General features: G+C 48.0%; 1 pseudogene; it reads right to left on the bottom strand.

Annotated features, from left to right (window-relative positions):
- The window catches only part of LOC115321057, a 78,135-nt pseudogene that overhangs the window by 39,433 nt on the left and 15,690 nt on the right, over positions 1-23,012 (bottom strand).

Raw genomic sequence — 23,012 nt, 5'->3', positions numbered from 1 at the left:
CCATATTAGCTGACACTTTGTGCAGCTTTTGTCTCTGTAGAGTTTGAAAACTAAAAAAAAACAAAAAAAAAACAGAAACGTTCAATCTGAGCATAAAGCTAATAATCAGAGTATCTTTATATTTTATTTCGTGTGCTCTCCTGGCAGAGTATCATTTCATTATAAGCGTGCTGCCTTGGTAGTTAAATGCTTTTCATGAATAAACCTTCAACTAAGCGTAAGTGTGCCAACGAGCTGGTGTGAATTGCACATTACCGAAACCCCCGGACAGCCGGTAAAAAAAAACGACACAGACAGTCGAAAGTGTTTTAAGTGTCGGTCCTTTACCTTGTGGGCAACCTGGCGATTCCAAGCGGTTGGCCCAGGCTGCCCCTCCGACAATCAGAAGTGGTCATCTTGGCCACGAGGGGGCCAAGGGCAACTGGCCACGCGAGCGGCGCTCCGCCGCTGATAAAAGGCCGTCGCAGCGGATGCGCGGGGGCGGTTGGGATCGCGGCGCAGGCGATTGCGGTCATTAAATGTTTACGTGTTGTTGAACCGGTGTGCTGTGTCATTCTCCGAGACGGGTAGCAGCAAGGGAAATCCCACACTGGCGCCCAGACGTGATATGCTGCTCGTCTGGGAGGATGGCAGCAAACTGGGTTCGTTCTTACGTTTTACATAGTCAATTTTGCGTTCCTGAGTTTGCCCAAAGTTGAGGGGGCGTTTCTTCGGAAGCCCACGTTCATCGACCTGCGCAAGTCTCCACTACAACACGATGTCGTCTACAGAGGACGCCGACAGAAACGTGAGTGAGGACGACCTTTTGACGCTCGGTGCACTCGCGGATAACGCCGCCAGTGACATAAAACCAGACGCTAAGCCTGCAGTCTCAGTCCCGGTAGACGCATCATTAGAGGGTGGTCTAGCAGAACTAAGAGTGGCCATGACCATGCTTCTTAACATACAACGAGAGCAGATGATGCGCTCAAGACCCACTCCTGCTGGAAGTACGCCCCCCAGGGACTTCCTAAGGCTCTCGCTTAGCGTTCCGGTTTTTTCGGGGTACGCAGATAGAAAGTCAGTTGCGATGTTCGTCTCGGAACTGCGGGACTACCAAGCTGCGTCGGGAATTGACGACGAAACCATCCTCACCCGCCTTTTGCCGGTTGCACTGACAGACAGTGCAGCACTGTGGAGGCAAAGACAAACTAAATTCACAAGTATGTCAGATTTTGAGGCACGATTTAGGACGGAGTTCCTGCCTCCGGATTACAGCGTGCGGATTAAAGACGAGCTGCGCGCGCGCACACAGCACCCGGAACAGTCACTTATTGAGTTTGTAAGGGCTCTCCAGGGCCTGTACGATATCGCCGACGCCGCGGCACCGGACGCGGAGAAAGTACAACGCGCCATCCGCCAAAGCCACCCGCGTTTCCATCCCCATCTCAGGGGACGTACCTTTACGAATTTAGACGAGATGGCACGGGAGGCAATCACCATCCAGGCCGACATCCTCGCGGAACTAAGATACCGACCCCCTCCACCGCAGAACATGACTCTGGAACCATCATTTGCGTGGTCTGGAAACGCACGTGCACATAGAGTCGAGAGAGAACAAGACGATTCCAATCAGGCGCCCGTCCCCCGAACCCCAGATCCTCGTGCATAGGAATCACGAACCCTAGATCCTCGTGCATACGAATCACGGAGGTGCAGCGGTTACGAAGGCACGCAGTCACAACGCTACAGCCCCTCCATTGGTCAAGATGAGTTCTTGTCCTCTGGACCGGTAACGCGGAGCTCGGGAGAGGCAAAAGAGAGCGGGACACCGCACGAAGCCGACGGGCGGGTCACGCCCCGTTGTTTTCGATGCGACCAGCCAGGACACATACACCGGGACTGCAGCGAACGGCAGCGGCCGCCTCAGACACAGGGAAACGGCTACGGCCGGCGGTGGTAAGAAATTTCTACTCTCCGCCGGCCGCGTCAAAAACACAATCCACGAGATCGAGTCGCCGCAGCCGCCTCCGGGCCTCCCGGAGGCTCACACGGGCTCCGGGGACTGACGCTTTTCTATCGACCCTCGGTGGCCCTCTATCACTTTTTCTTCCTCATAACACTCCTCGTTGTGAGACTCCCGGCGTGTCCGATTTTCCATGGACACCCGGGCGCCCAGCTCACACCGTTCGCGGTGTTGAGACTCCCGGCGTGTCTGCTCGTGCATCGACAACCGGGCGGCCAGCTCAGAACATTTTCCGTCATGAGACTCCCGGCGTGTCCGCGTTCGCGTCGACAACCGGGCGCCCAGCTCACACCGCTCGCGGTCTTGAGACTCCCGGCGTGTCTGCTCTCGCATCGACAACCGGGCGGCCAGCTCATAACACTTTCACTCCCCGTCATGAGACTCCCGGCGTGTCGGCTTTCACACCGACACCCGGGCGCCCAGCTCACACCGTTCGCGGTCTTGAGACTCCCGGCGTGTCTGCTCTCGCATCGACAACCGGGCGGCCAGCTCATAACACTTCCACTCTTCGTCGTGAGACTCCCGGCGTGTCGGCTTTCACACCGACACCCGGGCGCCCAGCTCACACCGTTCGCGGTCTTGAGACTCCCGGCGTGCCTGCTGTTGCAGTGACACCCGGGCGGCCAGCTCACAACACTCTCCGTCATGAGACTCCCGGCGTGTCGGCTTTCACACCGACACCCGGGCGCCCAGCTCACACCGTTCGCGGTCTTGAGACTCCCGGCGTGTCTACTTTTGCACAGACACCCGGGCGGCTAGCTCATAACACTCCTCGCCGTGAGACTCCCGGCGTGTCGGCTTTCACACCGACACCCGGGCGCCCAGCTCACACCGTTCGCGGTCTTGAGACTCCCGGCGTGCCTGCTGTTGCAGTGACACCCGGGCGGCCAGCTCACAACATTCTCCGTCATGAGACTCCCGGCGTGTCGGCTTTCACACCGACACCCGGGCGCCCAGCTCACACCGTTCGCGGTCTTGAGACTCCCGGCGTGTCTCCTTTTGCACAGACATCCGGGCGGCTAGCTCATAACCCTCTTCGCCGTGAGACTCCCGGCGTGTCGGCTTTCACACCGACACCCGGGCGCCCAGCTAACACCGTTCGCGGTCTTGAGACTCCCGGCGTGCCTGCTGTTGCAGTGACACCCGGGCGGCCAGCTCACAAAATTCTCGGTCATGAGACTCCCGGCGCGTCTGCCTTTGCACTGATCCCCGGGCGTACAGCTTCCACTGTTCCCGGTCCTACGCTACCCGAAGCAACTGCATTTGAGTTGGACCCTAATGCGATTCCCTTTCAGCCAAAGGCCGGCACGATCCCCAGCGTCAGAGCCGCTTTGAAGTTCTCAACACCAAGGATGGTCGCTCTGGATGGCCGGCCGCTAATGGACTCGCACCAGCCGACGGGGGTAGGAACAACCTCACTAAACGAGGAACCGACATTGCTCATCCCAGCTGTGAGTAGAATCGAATCTACACCCAAGTCTCTTGAACCTCGTATGACTGTGAATGTACTAGGTATGCCAGTAGCCGCTCTTTTAGATACTGGAGCAAACATATCGCTTATTGGGGATGCAGTATTTGCGGAATGTAACAAGAGAAAGATACATCTTCGGTCAGCAAACGTGAAATTGCAAGTAGCATCGGGGTCCGTACTGCCTGCTGCCGGCGCAGTCAGGTTACGAATTTCCTTTCATGGTAGAAAACGAAGACAACGGTTCGTATACCTCCCAGAACTGCCGGTGCCCATGATCCTTGGTAGAGATTTTATTGCAGCGGAGCGGGTTTTGCTCGACTTTGCCCAGGCTGGATATTGGTTGGGTGGCGAAACGAAATTAACGCCGTTTACCAGACGGCAGGATTGTATTCGCGGCCAAGCGTTCCCGTTAAACTTTGCCGGGCAGATGCCTTTACTTCCAGACAGCGTGCTCAAAGCCGTGCAAAAGTGTTCCGGTGAAGACAAACAGAAGCAGCTCCAGCAACTGCTGGAACCCTTCTCGCCGATGTTCACGGAAAGACCTGGGAAAACCGATCTCCTACAGCACCGCATCGAAACCAAGGATGCACCTCCCCGGAGGTGCAATCCGAGACCCATAAGTGCTCACAAGCGCGAACTTCTTGATGCGGCGCTATTGGAAATGATCGACACAGGCGCAGTACGTCAGTCAAAAAGCCCGTGGGCTTCCCCGGTAGTCCTTGCTCCAAAGAAGGACGGCACAGCAAGGCTTTGTGTTGATTACAGGCGCCTAAATGAAGTGTCAGTCAGAGACAGTTACCCGTTTCCTAGTATTTCCTCAGTAATGTATGCCCTTGGAAACGCGACTGTTTTCACAACCCTCGATTGCAGCCGCGGATTTCTTCAAATCGAAGTTCATCCGGCTGATGTAAAGAAGACCGCATTCATTTGCCATAGGGGGTTGTTCGAATTCACTCGCCTTCCCTTTGGTTTGTCCAACTCTCCCGCCAGCTTTCAACGCCTAATGGACGTTGTCCTCGGTGACGCGAAGTACGAGTTTGCGATGGCGTACATGGATGACGTAGTGGTCTTTTCACGAACATTCGAGGAGCATCTCGTGCACCTTCAGATCATACTCGAACGAATGCGTCAAGCCGGCCTTACGATTCATCCAGATAAAGTCCAGTTGGCATCGCCTGTAATCAACCTTCTCGGATTTGTTGTGGATAACGGAACGCTGCGGCCGAATGAAGATAAGCTGCGCGCAATAACGGAGAATGACACAGCACACCCGGTTCAACAACACGTAAACATTTAATGACCGCAATCGCCTGCGCCGCGATCCCAACCGCCCCCGCGCATCCGCTGCGACGGCCTTTTATCAGCGGCGGAGCGCCGCTCACGTGGCCAGTTGCCCTTGGCCCCCTCGTGGCCAAGATGACCACTTATGATTGTCGGAGGGGCAGCCTGGGCCAACCGCTTGGAATCGCCAGGTTGCCCACAACCTCCAGTGTCATGTTTTCTGACAGGTACACGAGTAAAACTTTTCAGTAAGTCGCATACCCATTTGTTTTTATACCAATGGTTTTTATTTCTAATAATTTGGCTCCACCCTAAAAACAGTTTCACAAGTGACTACCTTAGTCTTAAGAAATGGAATGTAAAACATCTATAAAGCACTGTTATGCCCCAAAACTCGATACAGAGAAATTCGATGAAACGGCCCTTAGCGATTCGATGAAACGGCGTTCGATGAAATGGCGTTCGATGAAATGTCCATTGATTCGATGAAACGGCGTTCGATGAAACGGCGTTCGATTAAATGTCCGCTACCCGACAGAGCCATTTGACTCTCCTTGTATTTTTCTAAATTTGTAAAACGCCAAGTATCCGGGTTCATCAAAGATTTAAGCCATAACTGCAGCGACTGGCGGCTTCATAAGAATATATAAAAACAAAACTTATGCAAACTTTCACAAGAGCGGTCGTTGAAACAGGGCGCTCTCGCACTACCCCATGCCTCCCGCGGTTGGAAATATTGAATTAAAAGAAAAAAAAAAGAAGCAATACTGGAACGGGGTGTGTGTGATTCATGCTGAAAGCGAGGACCGGGGGGGGGGGGGGGTGCACTTATCATTCTTTTTCGTTCAGTATACCAGGAACTCTGTGATAACGTTATTGCCCCGTTCAAGGTTTTCGAAACGCACAATGGAGGGGGGGGGGGGGGGGGGGGGGGGGGTCGCTTTAGAGCCTGCTTGGGGAATTCCTTCGGGTCGCTGAGGTGGGGCTTGATGGAAGTAGGACATCCGGACGCGACAAGCTGTTCCAGCCGATGCACTGCTATGAGGGTTTCATTAGCAAAGCGCACATGAAGGCTGCCTAAGTTGCATATGACTTCTCGCTTTTTGGCGCGCATCGCTGCACCTAGAGCCACTAAATGAGCTGCGCTTAGAGTATCGGCACTCCGTTCCCCGACATTGTTGTGGGCGCCGCCATTTTGGCTCGTATGCAGAGCAGACGCAAATGCCGATCGTTATGATTCAAAAGTGCGACTTCCTCAGCATTAGATTCGGTGTTAGGAAGGTCACGTAATATTGCTTTGCTCTGTCGCGAACTGTTTAAGCATTTCTTGAGGGCGGAAAAGCGTTTCCTGTGGTTTCAGATAAAGCTTCAGATAACTGGCAACCATGATTTTAAGACACAATATGGCGAAGTGTCGTTACTCTGAAGCGTAGCTTATTTAGTGGCACTAGCTGCACCAAATCCGAATGCCATGTATCACTTTTCCCAGCACTGAGTCACCTCCGATGTCTCATGGTATCGAGGCGCTCGAGGGGGAAGGAAGGGGGGGGGGGGGGGGGAGAGGAGGCTCCACTACGTTCTTTCTTGCGTTTGGGTTCAATGTTTCAAGCCCAAGTCTGTAAATAACGGGGAGGCTTGGGAGAAAGCTTCGAAAACCAGACAGCGTCTTGTGCAAATCGTGATTGATTTGAGCCTGAGCTACGAACAACGTGCATAATGAAATGTCCGAAAATATTTGTACCCTTTTTTTATCCCTTTCATCGCCTCATCTAAAACTTTCTGGTTTTCTCGTGCGTAAATGACATCTTTAAAACAATTGTGAGCTTGGATGTTCCCTACCTTAGACAAGCTTAGCAGCACAAGTGTGACACAAATAGGCGGCGCACACCAAGTCACTGAGCCAGAAACTTTCTGGTTGTCGCGGGTTAGTCAGCACTGCATAGTGTACGCGTGCTTGTCCTCATGCGACTACCATTATATTGCCGGAGAAAAGCAGTTATTTTCTTGGTCCTGACATTTAATTGAAAATATGGCATAGAATATAGTTATCCTTCGATGCAAAAGGAACTATTTCCGAAAACGAGAAACGATCTCCAAATACTTTTTTAAAGCATTCAATTAAACGGCTTTGGTGAAATGGCGTTTGATTCAATAACGTTCGATGAAATGGCTTCGATGAGACGGCCTTCGATGAAGTGTCCGGACCCAATCACCATCATTAATTGGAAATACGAGTTCATCTTTCCTACCTTGCTCAGTCCACGGATAAAACCACCTCATCTGATTGGTTGCTAATATCAATGACCTAACTTGATTAGAAATGCCATCAGTGACGTTTTTGCGGTGGCCCGTGACCTGCTTCTTTGTTTCTGTTTATTATTAGTAATTATTTGTTACAGATGTACAGACTATTTTGGCAGTGTATTTACCTTCCGCTCTATAACGACTTCGGGCCACGAGAGCGCATTCGATGAACAATTACACAAAGGTAGTAATTGTGGTCGCGTTGTCAACTCTATCCCTTGCTTAATCATGTATACAATGCGTAGGAAGAAACGCGTTGACAGCAATATAAGGGGAGAAACTTGGAGAATTGTTAAGCGGGCGTTGGTTTTTAAAAGCCGGGGATCTTGAAGATGTGTGACAGAACGCGGGGGTTTGCGGCAGGGGTATGGAAACGGGGCTTTCGGATTTGGATTATTTCTTAAACTGATTATGGAATGGGGCAGAATCGTAAATGTCGGCGAGGAGCACTTTATTCTGTCAGGAACAGCCGGCTTGCTTTTGTAAGTGAACGACCGCTGAAACAGATAACAGACATGCACTGGATTCTCCAGTAGCTTCGAAAAGCCACGTTACGTTCTCCGCTCAAACCGTTACATTGGACTTTAAAAATACGTGGAGCAGAAAAAACGATCAGATAGAAAAGCTACACGGACTGAGTGTATCTCCGTTTCACCATAACTTGATAAACGGCGAAAGCTACGATCCCCGTTGGCCAATCAGAGCAAAGGAGCGACGCACGAGACAGCTCTCCGTGGGAGGATCGTGTTTCAATGGTACATCGTCAAGTGCTTTGCTCCGATGCCCCGATTGGCTCACGAGGGTCGTAGCTTTATATCCTGTCTTCAAAGGACTGGCTCTCACCACTCTTGAACGATCACTTAACGCCTCGCCTTGTCCTGTGCGGAAGGTACTCCGTGATAATGGTTTTGTCCGGTTCGACATTCTGACATTCTGACACTTTTGTGAGCTGCTTGGAGATGTCTTCGGGGTGATCCGAGAAGTCAGACATACTGCTTTGGTACAAGATTATGTTCTGTATACCCAGGGATGGACCACACCGGACGCTGCAAGTCGTTCCAGCCAATGCAGCTCTGCGAGCGCTTCACTTGGTCTCGTGCTCCGCGTGTTTCCACTCTCAGCGCATGTCACGTGTCACTCACTCAGAACTGATTTAGCTCCGATGACTCGTAGCGTCCGCTGCGGTCCATTTTAAGGTAGAACGGATCGTAACAGACTACGCTGCTTTGTGTTTGCGAATAATGGATCGCTTAGAGTGGTTCATTGGTAAATCCTGCTTGAGCTCAGCCTGAGCTCGCAAACTCTGGACACAATAAAACTATGTGGCGTAGAAATAAAAGCCACTGAAAATGTCAGTACCGTTTTTCTTTTTGTACTTGCAACTTTTGTTATTGCTTGGGACCGAGTTCGGCCCTGGGAGCTGTTTGCCGCACTGTAAATTTGTCCAGTTATTAGTTAGTGGAATGATTTTCGTGTAGGTGATAGGCCCTCTTGGGAAGAACATATTAGAAATAGTTCAATGCAACATCTTGAAGACATTGCCAGATGACAACTCACAAATATTGGGTAAAAATTTCAAAGTGGCCTAGTTCGTTTATTTCGAAGCGCTGCATTTTGCATGGAGACAAAATAATGCAACATGTTAATGGAACACCCCGTGATATAGTGTAAAATATTTTCCTCGAGAAAAAAAGAAAAATTCTTTTAATTGCACGCTGAAGTTGGGGAACTTTTCACATTGAAGCACGTTTGAAGCGTTGTAAATATTTTCAGTTATAAATTCGAGTAAAAAAATATTTTTAGATGATTTACCGTTCCGGAAAGAATATACAAAAAAAAATTCAACGCTATATCTAGAAAATATTACGAGATATGCACTCGCAAACATCAGATACAAATATCAAAGTAACACGCACGCACACACCGACGAAGGTACAAAATAACCTGAAAGCCGAACGCAGAGGCTGATGTACGAGTAGTGATCAAACTGTTTCTGCGGTTGACATCATGGGACGTCGCGTTCATGTGGGAGCTGTAAAGGTTGGGTGATCAAAAATGCACAATCATGACAATCAGAGCACATATCTCCAACATATTTTACCCTCAACAACCTTCTCTCCCCCTCCCCCTTTTTTCTCGCTCAGAAAAAAAGAAAAGAAAAATAAGGGAGATCATTTAATGGTGCGACTTTTGCCGACGGTGCACGCGCGCAAAAGTACTTGTGAATCGCAAAAGTGTTATTTACGAGATAAAGTACACATGAGAGTGATTGTCGCTTTAGATGTCATTATAATTGGTTTTAGTGGTGCACCCATACAGTAGCCTAACCACATAGTTTTAACCCAACTACGTGAAAACGATCAGTTCTTTCGTTGACCCGTTCAAGACTGGCAGTTGTTGAAATATTTTAGCAATGCGAAAACCGGGTATCGGCGCAAATGATAATCTCTACGCAAACCCGAGCCCCTGAAACTTCAACAGTGCCTCCGGTATATGTGTCCGTGTGTTCACCTTGATTAGAGAAGTCATTCCAGATATAGTCACGAGAGTCCGGAAAGTCGAAGTGCTTCCGTCGCAGTCCAATTAATGCTCGGAGTTTTTATTCTTGGCTGTAGGTATAGGTTAGGTTAGCTCGCACCGCACGCGTGACCCTAAGAACAAACGATTACGTCAAAGCATTTTATGCTGCACAGGTTACGCCACCTCAGCTTTTCGGATATCAGTGATACATTACAATAGACTTGAGTAGCTCTTGCTGTGTTGCAACTTACAAGCACAAGTAGAGAATTAAAGAAAAAAAAATATTATCTTCTTTTTTATTAAAAACGAGCTTGCGAGAGCACGGTTATGGTCTCATCTCATATGTTGCGCTGTAGTACAGCATGGCGACACCACTGATTCAGATACTTTGGAGTTATTAGCGCATCGTAAAACCTCCTTGTCATCGGCGGCTTCCTGAACAAGCTCGCGGCATGACAGTAATATATTATATTGCGCCTACATTGCACTGTTTGCAACAGCAGACTGATATTTCATTATCGACAAGCAAACTCTACCTGCAAAAATTAAATGTAATACGAAGAGAATGCCCATAGTTTTAGTAATCAGTAATTTGTAATGTGATATAATTAAATTTTAGTGATTTTTAAGAAAGGAATCGGTAATGTAAAACAGTTAGTTTTGGAAAGTGCTTTTGCCATCTCTCGCCTAGAAATCTCAAGAGGGCGACTGTACTAAAGTGATTAACCATTTCGAGAAGAGATATTGAGTTGAGAAAAATTAACGCAATATTGTAATTAAACTTCCAAATTTGACGGGCGAACTTGTACTTTAAACTTTTGCTTACGGAAGGGTGAGTTCTAGTCACCGGTGTGGCCACGTGCAATATGACGTCTAAACGCGGCACTGGTCACTAGTAGGATCTCAAAACGCAATATAAAAATGCAAGGAACCGGAAAAAAAAAAAAGCTGTTTCGTATTATGAATTTTTGCAGATCTCAATATTCGGAGTTTCGGTCAAATTTCAGAACAAAAACAACGGTTTGACAGCCCCCAGCACTGTTTATTTCAACGTGTGTCCTATATAGGCAACACCAGGTGGGTTGGGGTAAAAGCACCGGACATGTTAGAGTACGCACGCTGGCATGAGTTCCCGTCCCGTAAACACTTTTTGTAAGGCTCGCCGCTTTCTCTTCAAGTACCCAGGGTCACAATACACTCTGTAGTACCGTATTTTCCGGACTATACAAGTTTAAAAGTTGAAAATTCACCCGATGCAGAATATCTACAGGTGCGGACAATACAATGATTTAATTTTTCTAGATCCTTCACTATGACAATCGTGAAGGATTTTATGAGTAACGGACTATACTAATGTTGATTTACGTACGATAAAGCTTCACCGTGACCTAATACAGTAGGCGTTTGTCAAGATCTGCTGAGTATGATACTTTTTACGTTCGGACTAGGTGCTAAGTGCGGGTTTTGCACTGGGTGCCGATTGTGTACCGGGTGCCGACTATCTAAGAAAACACTTCTATTTTTGACGCAAAATATTTCCCTGCGGACTATGCACCGGGTGCGGGCTATAGTCCGGAAAATGCGGTAGTTCCTTCGAACTCTAGGGTTTTTGGACGATGGCTCTTGGCCTATGCCCATCCTCACATGGCCTTGGGTCACTTTACATGGACGGCAGAAGCAGTCAAATGCTCGGAGTAGCCAAGCATGCTTATCGCAAAACAAAACAAAAATTCAGAGGCAAAACCGAGAGGCTAGGCTTTGAAATGCTGCAGACAGGAGAGTTCGGTTTCGGGCGCTTCTCTGGTATCGCCGGAGGAAAGGGGTCGCTGTGCCTCCCGTCGCAAATCGCCCATTATGCGCTTAGCTTGGCTTATCTGGCCCCGAGATGCAGCAACAAAAGGAGTCTCCCCGCCGTCAAGTTAACTATGGGAGAGGAGGAAATGGGAAGTGTGGCGAGGGGAACTTTTTTTCTGGTTGAAAAATATTCTGCAGGTTGGTCTTTGAGCGCCGCGTGGTGGGAAGTTCTGAAACTAGCCCGAATGTCTCGGAATCTTGGCCTTGTGGCAGCCTTGATGGTGTCGCACGATTTCTCATTACATGGGCGGCTAAGACGCGCAATATTGATGGTGTCGCATGCACGTTGCAAATGAACTATGGTAGCTTGCTATTACCTCGCGTTCACTAGTGGCACACGTAGCTGTGGCCGTCAGTGTGTGCGGCGTAGTTGTGACGTGGCCCTTACTCCCGTCAGGCTCCGGGGTGTTTGCCACTTGGGGCCGGTCGGAGATATAGGGAGGATTCACTGGCGGCCATATTTGTGTGCGCGGCTGCTGAGCGCGTGCAGACGGCGAGCTTCCGCAGTTCTTTTACCACGGGCATTTGACACCATCAAGATTACCGGTCTTAGCAGCCTATAATTGTGAGCTCCTTCTGAGCATGCGCTCTAAACATCGCCCTCAAATATGGCGTCCAGTGAATACCTCCTATACTAACGAAACGGCATGCGCAGGCCTTGTCTTCTAGGTGGTATTGCTATGGTGCATCTGCAATTGGCGAGGTGCGCGACCGAAAGCGTCGCTGTGGTCGGCCTTCCACGATTGGCCCAAAAGTTGACTATGACGTCGGGAAGGGTATATCATCCACGGAAATGAGAGGAATGAAAGAACTTTAATTTCGACGGTGTTGGCAGTGTTGCTTTGAGAGCGCAATGATTTCAGGCTTCCACCATGCTATTTACAAACACCATCAAACTTGTTGTCCGCAAGGTAATGACGTCACAAAGGGGAACCATAGGAGGGCGCCACCAAAACATCTCGCCGCTAATAGACCAATTATACAAGCGTTCCACGCATGCGCTGTGCCGCTATAACTTTACTTCACAGGATTCAGGTGCCAGTGCACGAAACAGTCCGTGTAATCTCGGACTCTGCTCGCGCACCTTGCAGCCGGGGTTCTTGCGCGTGCAGAAAGACTACAGGGAAGCTATGTTGCACGTTTTGGACTCCCAGGAGACTAGGGAGAAGGAAGTGACGTCAACAACGCTCTTTGGATGTTGATTGGTGGAGTCGCTGATGACGCGTTGCGTGGTGCTGCTAAGATACGTTCATTCACGCCTACGTCACTTCCTTCTCCCTAGTCGCCTGGGAGTCCAAAACGTGCAACATAGCCCCCCAGTTCCCACAATTGATACCAACAGCGATGGCGCTACGAAACTGGCTGGTGAGATCGGTTTATTAAATTTTCTCTAATGGCAGCTAGCGCGCCAAAACCACGTACCTGTACAGTTTCCTTTGGCGACCACAGGCAGCCTTGTGAGGCTTTTCAACCAAGTCACGTCTCTCCAGGTAAGAAAAGGGTCGAAGAGGCTATCATGAAAATCCACTTTTGGGTCAGCACCTTCGTCCATGGAGGTTCCTTCCAAGTTGGCATACCTTTATTCGATGTACAAGTTTAGGCATGCGCTTATTTTGAAAAATATGAAATAGTATTAGTGTTGCCAAAAAGGTAAACTTAAACATATGGCCCGCTACTTCACAGTTTACATGGCATTAATGCGAAGTATAATTATTAGATTTAGAAGTCTAATACCCGTTCGAAATTGTTCATTTAAAACTTATGAATACTTTTACAGTCTTTTGCAAGAGTACGTCACAGGGAACGCGGTTTCACTTTTTTAATTGAGTGTGAGATTAAGCCGCCGCTTTTATATGGTAAACGGCGGAGGCGCTTGCTGTTATACTTTATCTCCGAAAACAACGAAGGCACGAGATCTCCTTGGAAATTATTGCGATACTGCGTAGAAAGTCATGGTGTAAATGCAGATCCTAAAGTTGGTAGCCTACATGTGCTCAAAGTCTTGTGGGTAGTTGGTACGACCGACTCTTGGCCAAGCATACTGCATGAAGTGTGCTGTCTGTGAAGTTCTCCAGTGTCGACCTTAAGCACGTGCTTGCGAACGCGGTGGCTGGATAGTACAGGCTCTTACATGAATTCACACGATCACAAAGGTACCTTTAGCCGTAGGACCTTTATTGTTGGCAGTGAATCAGTTTGCAATCCTCATCGCGTGACATGTGCCAGCAACCAAAGCGCGGGAAAAGACGCCCACGGCGAAGATGCCCATGTTAAAGGGGCGATGCAACAATTTTTGTACTTTGGGCAACTACCGCTTAAAACGGATCCCTGACGTTAATGACCTACGAAACACGCGTTCGTTTTTCACCCTAACAGATAGAAGTTCCAGAAAAAAGTTAAAGAAAAAAGCCGCTTACAACTTCCTATAATACCGAATTGGCGAGCAGCTCTTAAAGAGGAGGAGGGAAGGGTACTTAGGGGAGGGTATACCCCGCTCCTCTTTCACCTCCTCCTACCCTCATTCTTCAATCTCCTCTTGGGGGGTCACATGACATTGGGGGAGGGGGGGGGTCACGAGACCTTGTAGGGGTGTCACGTGATATCGGGGAGTCACGTGACCTGGGGGTCATGTGACCCCCAGGTCACGTGACATCGAGGTCACGTGACCCCGGAGGGGGGGGGGGGGGGGCTTGCGCGGTGCAATATGGGAAATTTCCCATAATGCACCGCGCGATTACGCCGACCCTGACGCCGCTCAAGCCGGTAGCGGGCGCCTAAGAGCTGCGCTCTAAAAAAAAAGTGCTCGGTACAGAATGCTGTTGGAAGCCAGGTTAAAATGAACTAGTACCACATGTTAATTCGCGGAAGTCCTTTGATCAGCGTCACCAGAGTTGCTCCATAGCAGCTCTGCTATGGAGCAACTCTCCTATGGAGCACTGATGACGTCATCAGTCGTCCATAGCAGCACCGATGACGTCATCAGCGACGTCACTGATGATGTCATCAGTGATGATGACGATGCAGATGCCGGTGACGTCATCAGCGACGTCACTGATGACGTCATCAGTGATGATGACGATGCAGATGCCGGTGACGTCATCAGTGATGATGACGTCATCGGGGCGTCCTGTGGCCTCAGGGAGAGGGGGTCATGTGACCTTGGGGGTCACGTGACCTCAGGGGAGTCACGTGATCTCGGGGGGGAGTCACGTGATCCTCCCTTCCCCCCCCCCCTCCGAGGTCACGTGACCCCGGGGGGGCTCGCGCGGTGCATTATGGGCCATCTCCCATAATGCATTGCGCGGTTACGCCGACGGGGACGGCGACGCTGCTCAAGCCGGAAATGGGCCCCTAAGAGCTGGGCTCTAAAACGAGCACCGTTCACCCCCTCCACCCATAGCCAGAACACGCGGCCACGTGATCTGGAGCCGATTATATGCCGCCAATTTTGATCAGAGCCACGCGCTGGGGTTGGTGAAGCACAGGACACGCGCTGAGTTCCAGACATTTCTATGGCTCGGCTATTGTCGTCGTTGCAGCGATTGAACACGGGCCAGTACCCGAATGCATGTGGAGGCGGTCGAGGCATCGATTGTCACGAACCCAGATCGAATGCGTTTGCAGTCTTCGCGTCCACTGTGTGAGCAGCATTTGAATATCTTCACCGCGAAGCTCGATGACGCGTTCCCGGGAATCGTACTGTTGCCATTGTCCCCACAGCTCCGTCATCAAATTTCGCGTAGGAGCAAAAGGCGGCTTTGGAAGGAGAAACTGAAAGAAAAGCTCCTCTTTCATCCTTTGAATTCCGCCGCGACAAAGACGCTTCTTCGTGAGTGTTGTTGCCTTCGAGTATTCTTGGGTCCCACTAGTGCCAGGAGGCTGGTGTAAGGCAAGCAATATTTCTACCCAATGTCATTGCACAGCCCCTTTAAAGGTACGTTCATAGCCTTTTCTATGCTCACAAAGCCTGGCAGTTTAACGACGGAGCCATAGGGTGCCCGGTCGCAGATTTAAAGCTCGAGGATCTGGTAGTAGAGAGCATTCCTCGGGGAAACCAGAGCCGTTTATACTGAGAGAGTTTGGCCAATGGGCGGAGCTTGTTGCCCGCTAGAAGCAGCGGATTTCGCGATAACACAAAATGGCGTTACTTCTTTCTCTTCTTTATTCCTGATAAATAGCATAGAGCTCTTATTGGTCAGAGCCACAAAATGGCAGATGAAATTAGGCATCCCCCGATTGTTAGACTACGCTGCTGTGGTTTCCGGACTGTCGAAATCTCTTTAAAAAAGCCAAACTCTCTCCGTATAAACTGCTCTGGGGGAAACTGGTATTCAGCGCACAGGCGAGGACCCGAAACTTGGTTTTCAAACCCGACGAGAAAGGAAGCAGTAGCACGAAGAACGCGTGAACGTGAGGAGAGCGAGCAGACATTCCAGCACTAGAGAGAAGTGTGTTTCGGCGTCTTGCCGCAGCGGGGCGCCCGTTACATGACTCTCCTCTCATCCGTTGTCTGCCGGTCTATCTTTTAACTTTCGGCGGCCGTGTCTCGTGGCGATCTGCCAGGCTTTGTCAGTATGGAAGAGGCTATGGTACGTGATATATATCTTGGCCTGGGTGAACTGGTCATTAGCCTGCCCCTTCGGAGCACGAACAATTAATACAGCTTATGCGTACAAAAACAGACAAAAGTTCCGCGTCGAAGTTACTGCTCAAACGTAGAAAACAAAAAAGACAGGAGTGTTTGGTAATCGCGAGCAATGAACGCTTTGTTGCTTAGAACGGTGCTCCCCATTCCTTATCCGCGGGTCGCGAACGCGTGCGCTACAAGAAACGTCGCCCCGCCTATAGCAACGAACGGCAAACACCGAGACATCTAAACTGCACCCTGGTAAATGTGTTGTGTGTAGGTACGTTTAGACATCGGGACGTGAGTGTAGTCAGCCCAAATGGGCGTATCATACGCCCATTTGGAGACGCCATACACCGCGTATGGCGTCTCCGTCTGAGGTTAGAAATTTAGACGGTAAAGTAACGCCGCTATACGTCGTTTCACCGGGTCAGACCATAGTCGACGCGGCCGCTTCTGCTCCTCTCGGCTCCGAGGAACATGGCGGCGACTGAGGTGTCTATATCGTAGGCGGCCGCAACCTCCCCAACTACTAAGGTGGCGGAAGAACGAGATTCATGCTTTCGCATTCACAACTCATAAGAAGTGCTTAGGTGTCCTCAGAATTTTATTTTTAGACGTTTAAGTTCTACGTCCGTTTTTTGATCGATCGTTCTTTCGGAGCAGAATGTACTCCAATGTATTTTTCCAGTGCAATACCCCTAGCAACGGTTTGTTGGAACGGTGACGTCACGCTTGTGGGTCAATTGCGGGAATGAACAGACCTGATGTTATCCGGTACGCAGAGAGTGGGATTGGTCCCAGTGGCTCGCTGGGAGCACACGGGCATGCCAACGGTGAGCACGAGAGCGCGGTAGCCGGCTCTCTCGGCGCGTTCCACCAGGTTCCTGGTGAACTTCCTGTCCCTGAACACGTGCAGCTGGAACCAGCGGAGTCCCTCTGGAGCTGCTCGCTGCACGTCTTCGAGGCTGTTGCTGCTGAAGGTACTCAGCACCATCAGAGTATCAGCAGCTTGAGCCGCTGCGAACAGAATGACGTAGGGCTTAACGGGCAAGAGTTTACAGTGCAAGCTATGCAGTTTTTCTCCCGCTTGTCAGGTGTTTGATCCTGAGCCGAAGAGAGCTAAAGTGCATGATCAGGGCGTGTTCCACAGCCGAGTGAACAAAGATGCCAGCGCTATAGAGAACGGTTGTGAAATGGACATAGAAGGCTTACACTAAAAACAAATTTCACGGGCCCCTTTTCTCGCAGAGTACTCGAATGATCGATTACTTCAATATACGAAAAAAACTCGGCGAATGGTAAGACAAAAAAAAAATATTTGAGTGGCAAATTTAAAATCCTTGATATGATCTTTGACTACCATAGCTGACCTTAATATTTTACAGCGATATTATAGCGAGAGCTGTTGGTGCGACACTTTGCAGCTTTCTGCCGTCAACCGCGCTACGTATCGGCGCTGGCTATTTTCACCACTCCGCCTAATCATTCCACGGGCCCGTAAAAACAAGGTAACACCAAGCAGGATAATATGCGTGGTTAAGCATGGTAGCGAGACAGCATGTATGGTCAGTTAAACAGTTCCCTCCGGCCAATCTGCCAGTGCACTGGGATAGGCACCCACATGACCAATAATTAAAACAAACAGCAATCAGGACATACGCAGATAAAACTGCCTAGAAATTTTTCATTCATTCTGTATCAGAAAACAAGGGGAAAGCGAGTGTGTCACTTTCCCACCTGACAACTACAAAGCTTTATTTCTAAACGACGATGATCACAGGCTTTATGGAGCAAAAGCTTCGAAAGCCATGCTGCGTCCAACTAGGTTAAAGATTCATCTTTTAATGTTTAGGATACGGGATGTGACAATAAAAACTTAGTGCTACAATTGGTGTAAAAGGCCAGTGTCTGAAATATAATAAAACATACGTTCAAATGCGATGAGGGGGTGCTCTCCCAGCAAAAGAACAGGGTGGAATGGTATGTGGTATATAAAAATTTCCTGAAAATGATTTCGTAGCTTTTCGTAAAGTGCAAAATAAACCCATAAAATATGGAAAATGGTTACAGTGTCTGTGCAGAGCAGACAGTGGGTTGGGTCTTCCCTACAAATGAGATATGTATAAATAAGATGGGAATGATCTATATGCGGAGTGGGCATAGTAATACCTCAAGGAATTGGTTCTTTGAAGAGCTCTCCCACAATCCAAAAATAGGCTTAGTAAAATGAAGATTGTTGTTACATTCGTTGTCCCATTCCGCCTGCCATGTACTGAAATTCGCTGTCTTTATGATAGGTTTACTGTCCTGGCAAGGTAACGAAGCTGCTAACTGCAGCAGATTTCTAGAGGAGGAAGCAAGCCTATCGGCTTCTTCATTGCCCGCTATACCCATGTGGCATGGGACCCAGGAAAATAAAATGTGGTATCCTTGAAGATGTGGCATTCGTGCTGAAATTCCCGGTTAACCTTTGACCGCAAAAGCTACGCACGTACATTTCTGGTGTCTTTAAGAAAGCAGATTGCAATGATCACACTCTGCGTCTCTAAATTCAAATTGACCTCGCTATTCTCTTCAATGTCATGTGGTCAATCGTAAAAAGAAAACAAAAAAACAAAACAGGATTAAGGCGTTTTACTCTAGTAAAGTTCTCAGAGTGTATAGCTCATCTGACGAAAGACTGACCTTTGGAATCATCAGTATAAAAATGTATATATTCAAAATATTTTGTCTGTAGCTCTTGAAATTCTTGCAGAATGAATACAGAACTGACATTGGGCTTGTAACACTTTATCTCCGAAAAGAGCGAAGGCACGAGATCTGCTTAGCATATCTCGTGATATTGAGTAGAAAGTCGTGAGGACACACCTAATTTTCATTGGATGTGACTGGTTGACCAGTCACATCCAATGAAAGTTTTCTCCCCAGGGGGAGATATCATCAACAGGTTTATAGAGGTTTGCCGTTTCTAAGCCAAGCTAGATAAAATAGTGGTAATCTTCCAGGCGCAGATTAAATGGTCTCACAATGCTCCGCTTATTCTCAAACAAATGAAAAGACGTTGAACGTTTTACAGAGGAATGTGTGGGACCGTGGAGTTGACTAAAATCGTGTACGCATAAGTCAAGCACAAATACAACCGTATTTGTTTTTTCAAATAACATCTCATTCAACTCGGTGTAGAGTCTGAGAACTGGGGATGTGCGAAAGACACCCGTCGAAAGTCGCAATCCAAAATGGTGCGCTATATTTATATTTTAAGAGCTGACGGTCTCACTGATCTATATGCCACGGCGGCGTAATCATGGCAGGATCTCTCGAGTGCATTGTATAGTCTCAAATGACACCTCCTATCCGATTCTCAAGATTTGCATCCTAGAACTGTTAAGATGTTCATAGTTTTCAGACACTTTTCTTAAGGAACTCATAGTGAGGAATGAAGTTCAATTTTTTTTAGAACATCCTCCTAAAAGCGTATACTTGGTTTTAACATCCAAACGTGTTTTTTAATTGAAGGTCTGGATAGTGATGCAACCCTCGGCGCAGAGAAAAAGGCCGCACAGTTCGTTTTTTTCTGTTAAAAACCTAAAGCCATTATTGCCTGCCAAATAACCTAGTTTGTTTTGGGGATAATTGAAGCTCACATTCAAAGCTGTAAATATTAGAGGAAGAAGATGAAATTAGAATAACATCACCATAAAGAGAGTATGTGATAGATGGCGGTATATGGTGGCGACAGAGTTTATCTGGCGGAAAATAGAGTAAAACTTAAGAGGGCCTCCTGAGGAACTCTGTTTTACTGCATAAACGGATCCGATAAGGTAGAGCCTAGTATGATCTAAAATGACCTGTTTGTTACAGAGTAACATACATTTTAGGGTGCGTCCTCTAATACCATAACCATATTGGTCTTAAAGGATTTCAAACCTCCACGTTGTATTGCACCCTTTTCCTACGTAAAAAAAGAACAGGAATGCAGATTTGAATGCCCAATGGGCTTCACGAACTGTCGTTTTCAATCGATCCAAGTGATCTCAGCAGACCGTACTCGACGAACACCGCGCTAATTATTTCTAAACAATTTTTTTTTCGGAAATGTACACAAACGGTTGTTAATGAGCCTTTCCTATGTTTTCCCCAGGCAGCTGGTGAGTGCAATAGGTCGATAATTGCAGGGCAGTGTTGCCTCTTGTCCAGGCTTCAGAAGATGGATAATGTGAGACCGCTTCCACGCATACCAAAACATGCCTTTTCCCACAACGAGATAAAGAAAAGGTGGAGGACCTCGAGGGCTTTCGGAGCATTTCATAGTGCACTGCATCAGCCCCGATAGCTTTCGGAGCATTCCATAGTGCACTGCATCAGGCCCTGGAGCAGAGTTATTTTTTACTTCTAGAGCTTGATCTAGCTCACGTAGCGTAAAAGGTCCATTATATGACTCTGAGATGGCTCCGAGCAGGCAAACCGAATTGCTCTCGGAGCAAGATTTGAATTCTTGAAATTTTGCGCTGTAGTTACTGGAGCTCGATACACTATATGCTGGGCGAGCACGTTGGAGTCATTTTGACCGACGTAAGGAGCAAATTAAAGACAGCAATAGTGAAACCAGTGTACTTCACTTTTTTTTCCTACACGATCCGATACCTCTTTAGCTGTCACGAAACTACTTAAAGAGTTATATTTAATCCAAGACTTTTTTTCTTCGACTGCTTCCTGGTCCAACGAGTTTACGCCTTTCGTCCTCTAAATTCGATTTTGTTTTCCGCAGTAGTGTACCTACGAAAAATGTCCCAAGCTTTATTATTCTTCGGAAATGTACCTGAACACTCAGCCTTCCATCATGGTTTGCATTTCCTGGGTAAATTCCCAGAAGTGCATGCTATAGATTGTACAGCACCATGTATTATCTGATCTGTAACATATAGTGGCGCCTCATCGAGGGACAGTGAAGCTAGAAAAAAAACATACAATCTAGCAGCGAAGCTAAAACGTTCCTAGTCAGCTTTGTCGAGTTACCACCTAGGCAAATGATTTAGAGTGGTGGGAAGGTAAATAATGCATTTTAAACAAATGGGAAATGGTCGCTACCGAATCGATTGTCTAAAACCATCCATGTAAAACATGAAAATAATGATGGTGATGAAATCGGTAAATCAATGCAGGTAAATGTATTACGTGCTCGACTAAAAGAGCTGAGCTTTCTGGTGTTTAAAAGACATAAATTTGATGACGGTAAAAGTCGTTCAATGACTCCACTACGAAAATCAACTCGTGCACTTCACCACAGTGTTCTATGAGCATAAAAATCGCCCAGTATTACGAAGGGTTTGTGATGCTAAAACATTGTCTTCCTTTTTTGCTAAACCATTTAATTGAAAATAACATTATCATCGAACATTTAACATGTCATTCATAAAAAGTGATGTTTTTGTGAATATTTGTAATACAATTGTATTTTAGAATACAGAGTGCATTTCTCCTCGACATTGTAATCTATTGCCAAATTTTAAACTAGTATTTTTTCTATTGCTACAGTACTTATTTTTCCTAAGTATCTGACTTTTTTTTTGATTGCTTGCCGTTTGCTAAAAAAGGGAGCGTGAGCCTCGTCAAGCCGACATCTGTCGGCCTTTTGTTCATGCCTCCAGTGCTTGTATTATTGTGCAGACGCAAATAAAAATGATTGATTGATTGAGTATGCTTCTTTTTATATTTTAAATTAATTTCTGCTTCAGAAAGTGTACTTGCACCCGTGACGTCATTATTGCTGGAAGACGGATCCTTCCACTCACCTCTCCCAAAGGCGATTTCTCCGTCTTGGCGCGCCATCTTTGACAACGCTATTGCAGAGATGGCAACAGGCATCGACATTCTTTGGTTCCCCAGCAGGGTAACTTCCAGCTTTCTCTCCGCTACATTGCGGAGTACTCTCGGCCGCAGTCGCAACCTGTGCACGTGTTGGCATAAAATATAGCTTTTTTAGGTCCCGTACCTCACAGCCCATGGGCCTTGTACAAATTGCGTTGCAGAGAGAAACGGTATTTTGACCATCGCGATTTGTATATCAAAGTGATTGGTCTACCGCGAGCTGTACGGTAAGCGTACTCGCGGTGTAGAGTAAGGCTGTGTTCCAAATCTTACCCAAATGAATCCGAGTTACTCCGGCGGGTCGTGTCACGTGACAACATAGATTGAAGAACGCTGGACGCAGGTAGGTTTTGGAACGCCAAGGTGGAAAACCCTTACCCTGGAGTAAGATCGAGTAAGTTTTGGAGCACGGCCTAAGTAAACAGGCCGATTTTTCCACTTTTATTGGAGAGTTGTTATACAAGTAACGTCGCCTTGTTCCCGGCTGGAGATATAGAGAAAGGAGGAGAGCGGTTCGTAGGTGAACAGGTCACAGTGATCCATACGCTCGCCTTTATCATTTGCGTACACTTAGCGGCTAACAAAATCTAGGAGCCGGTTAGAGGCTACGGCATAAATCCCGGGAAGCGCTTGCTTAAAAAAAAAAATCACAGAAACAAAGAAAAAGAATTTAATGACATAGATAGGACTTTTTGTATATTCATTTCACCAAAAACTTTTTTTTCGCCCAAGATGTACGCCTTTAGACGAAATTTAGACGGGGGTCTCGGCCCGTTCTAAGCACCGCCCACAGATGATTGGCCCGCCCACTGTACTACTGGATTGGCTTGGCTGCTCGGCCGGACACGCTCGCAAACCTAGTGTCTCCCTTTGGTATGGTGGTATGAAGCTTCTGGAGACAGCATGACGCCACCCGTGTCGAAGTCGGCGGAGACTTCCGGCTAGGAGGGACTCGCTTCCAACGATGACCAAAAACAAACAAAACCGAAAGACGCTATTGGACGGAAAGGACACCCTTGGTTATCCTTGGGGCGTTCCCGCCGACAGCGACCTCAACTTCCGGCTTCACTTGGGGTTTT

Source organism: Ixodes scapularis, unplaced genomic scaffold (assembly GCF_016920785.2).
Source record: "Ixodes scapularis isolate PalLabHiFi unplaced genomic scaffold, ASM1692078v2 PGA_scaffold6__148_contigs__length_123643588, whole genome shotgun sequence".
Classification (NCBI taxonomy): domain Eukaryota; kingdom Metazoa; phylum Arthropoda; class Arachnida; order Ixodida; family Ixodidae; genus Ixodes; species Ixodes scapularis.
The sequence above is the reverse complement of the archived record's forward strand: the minus strand, read 5'-3'. Positions and strand labels throughout refer to the sequence as shown.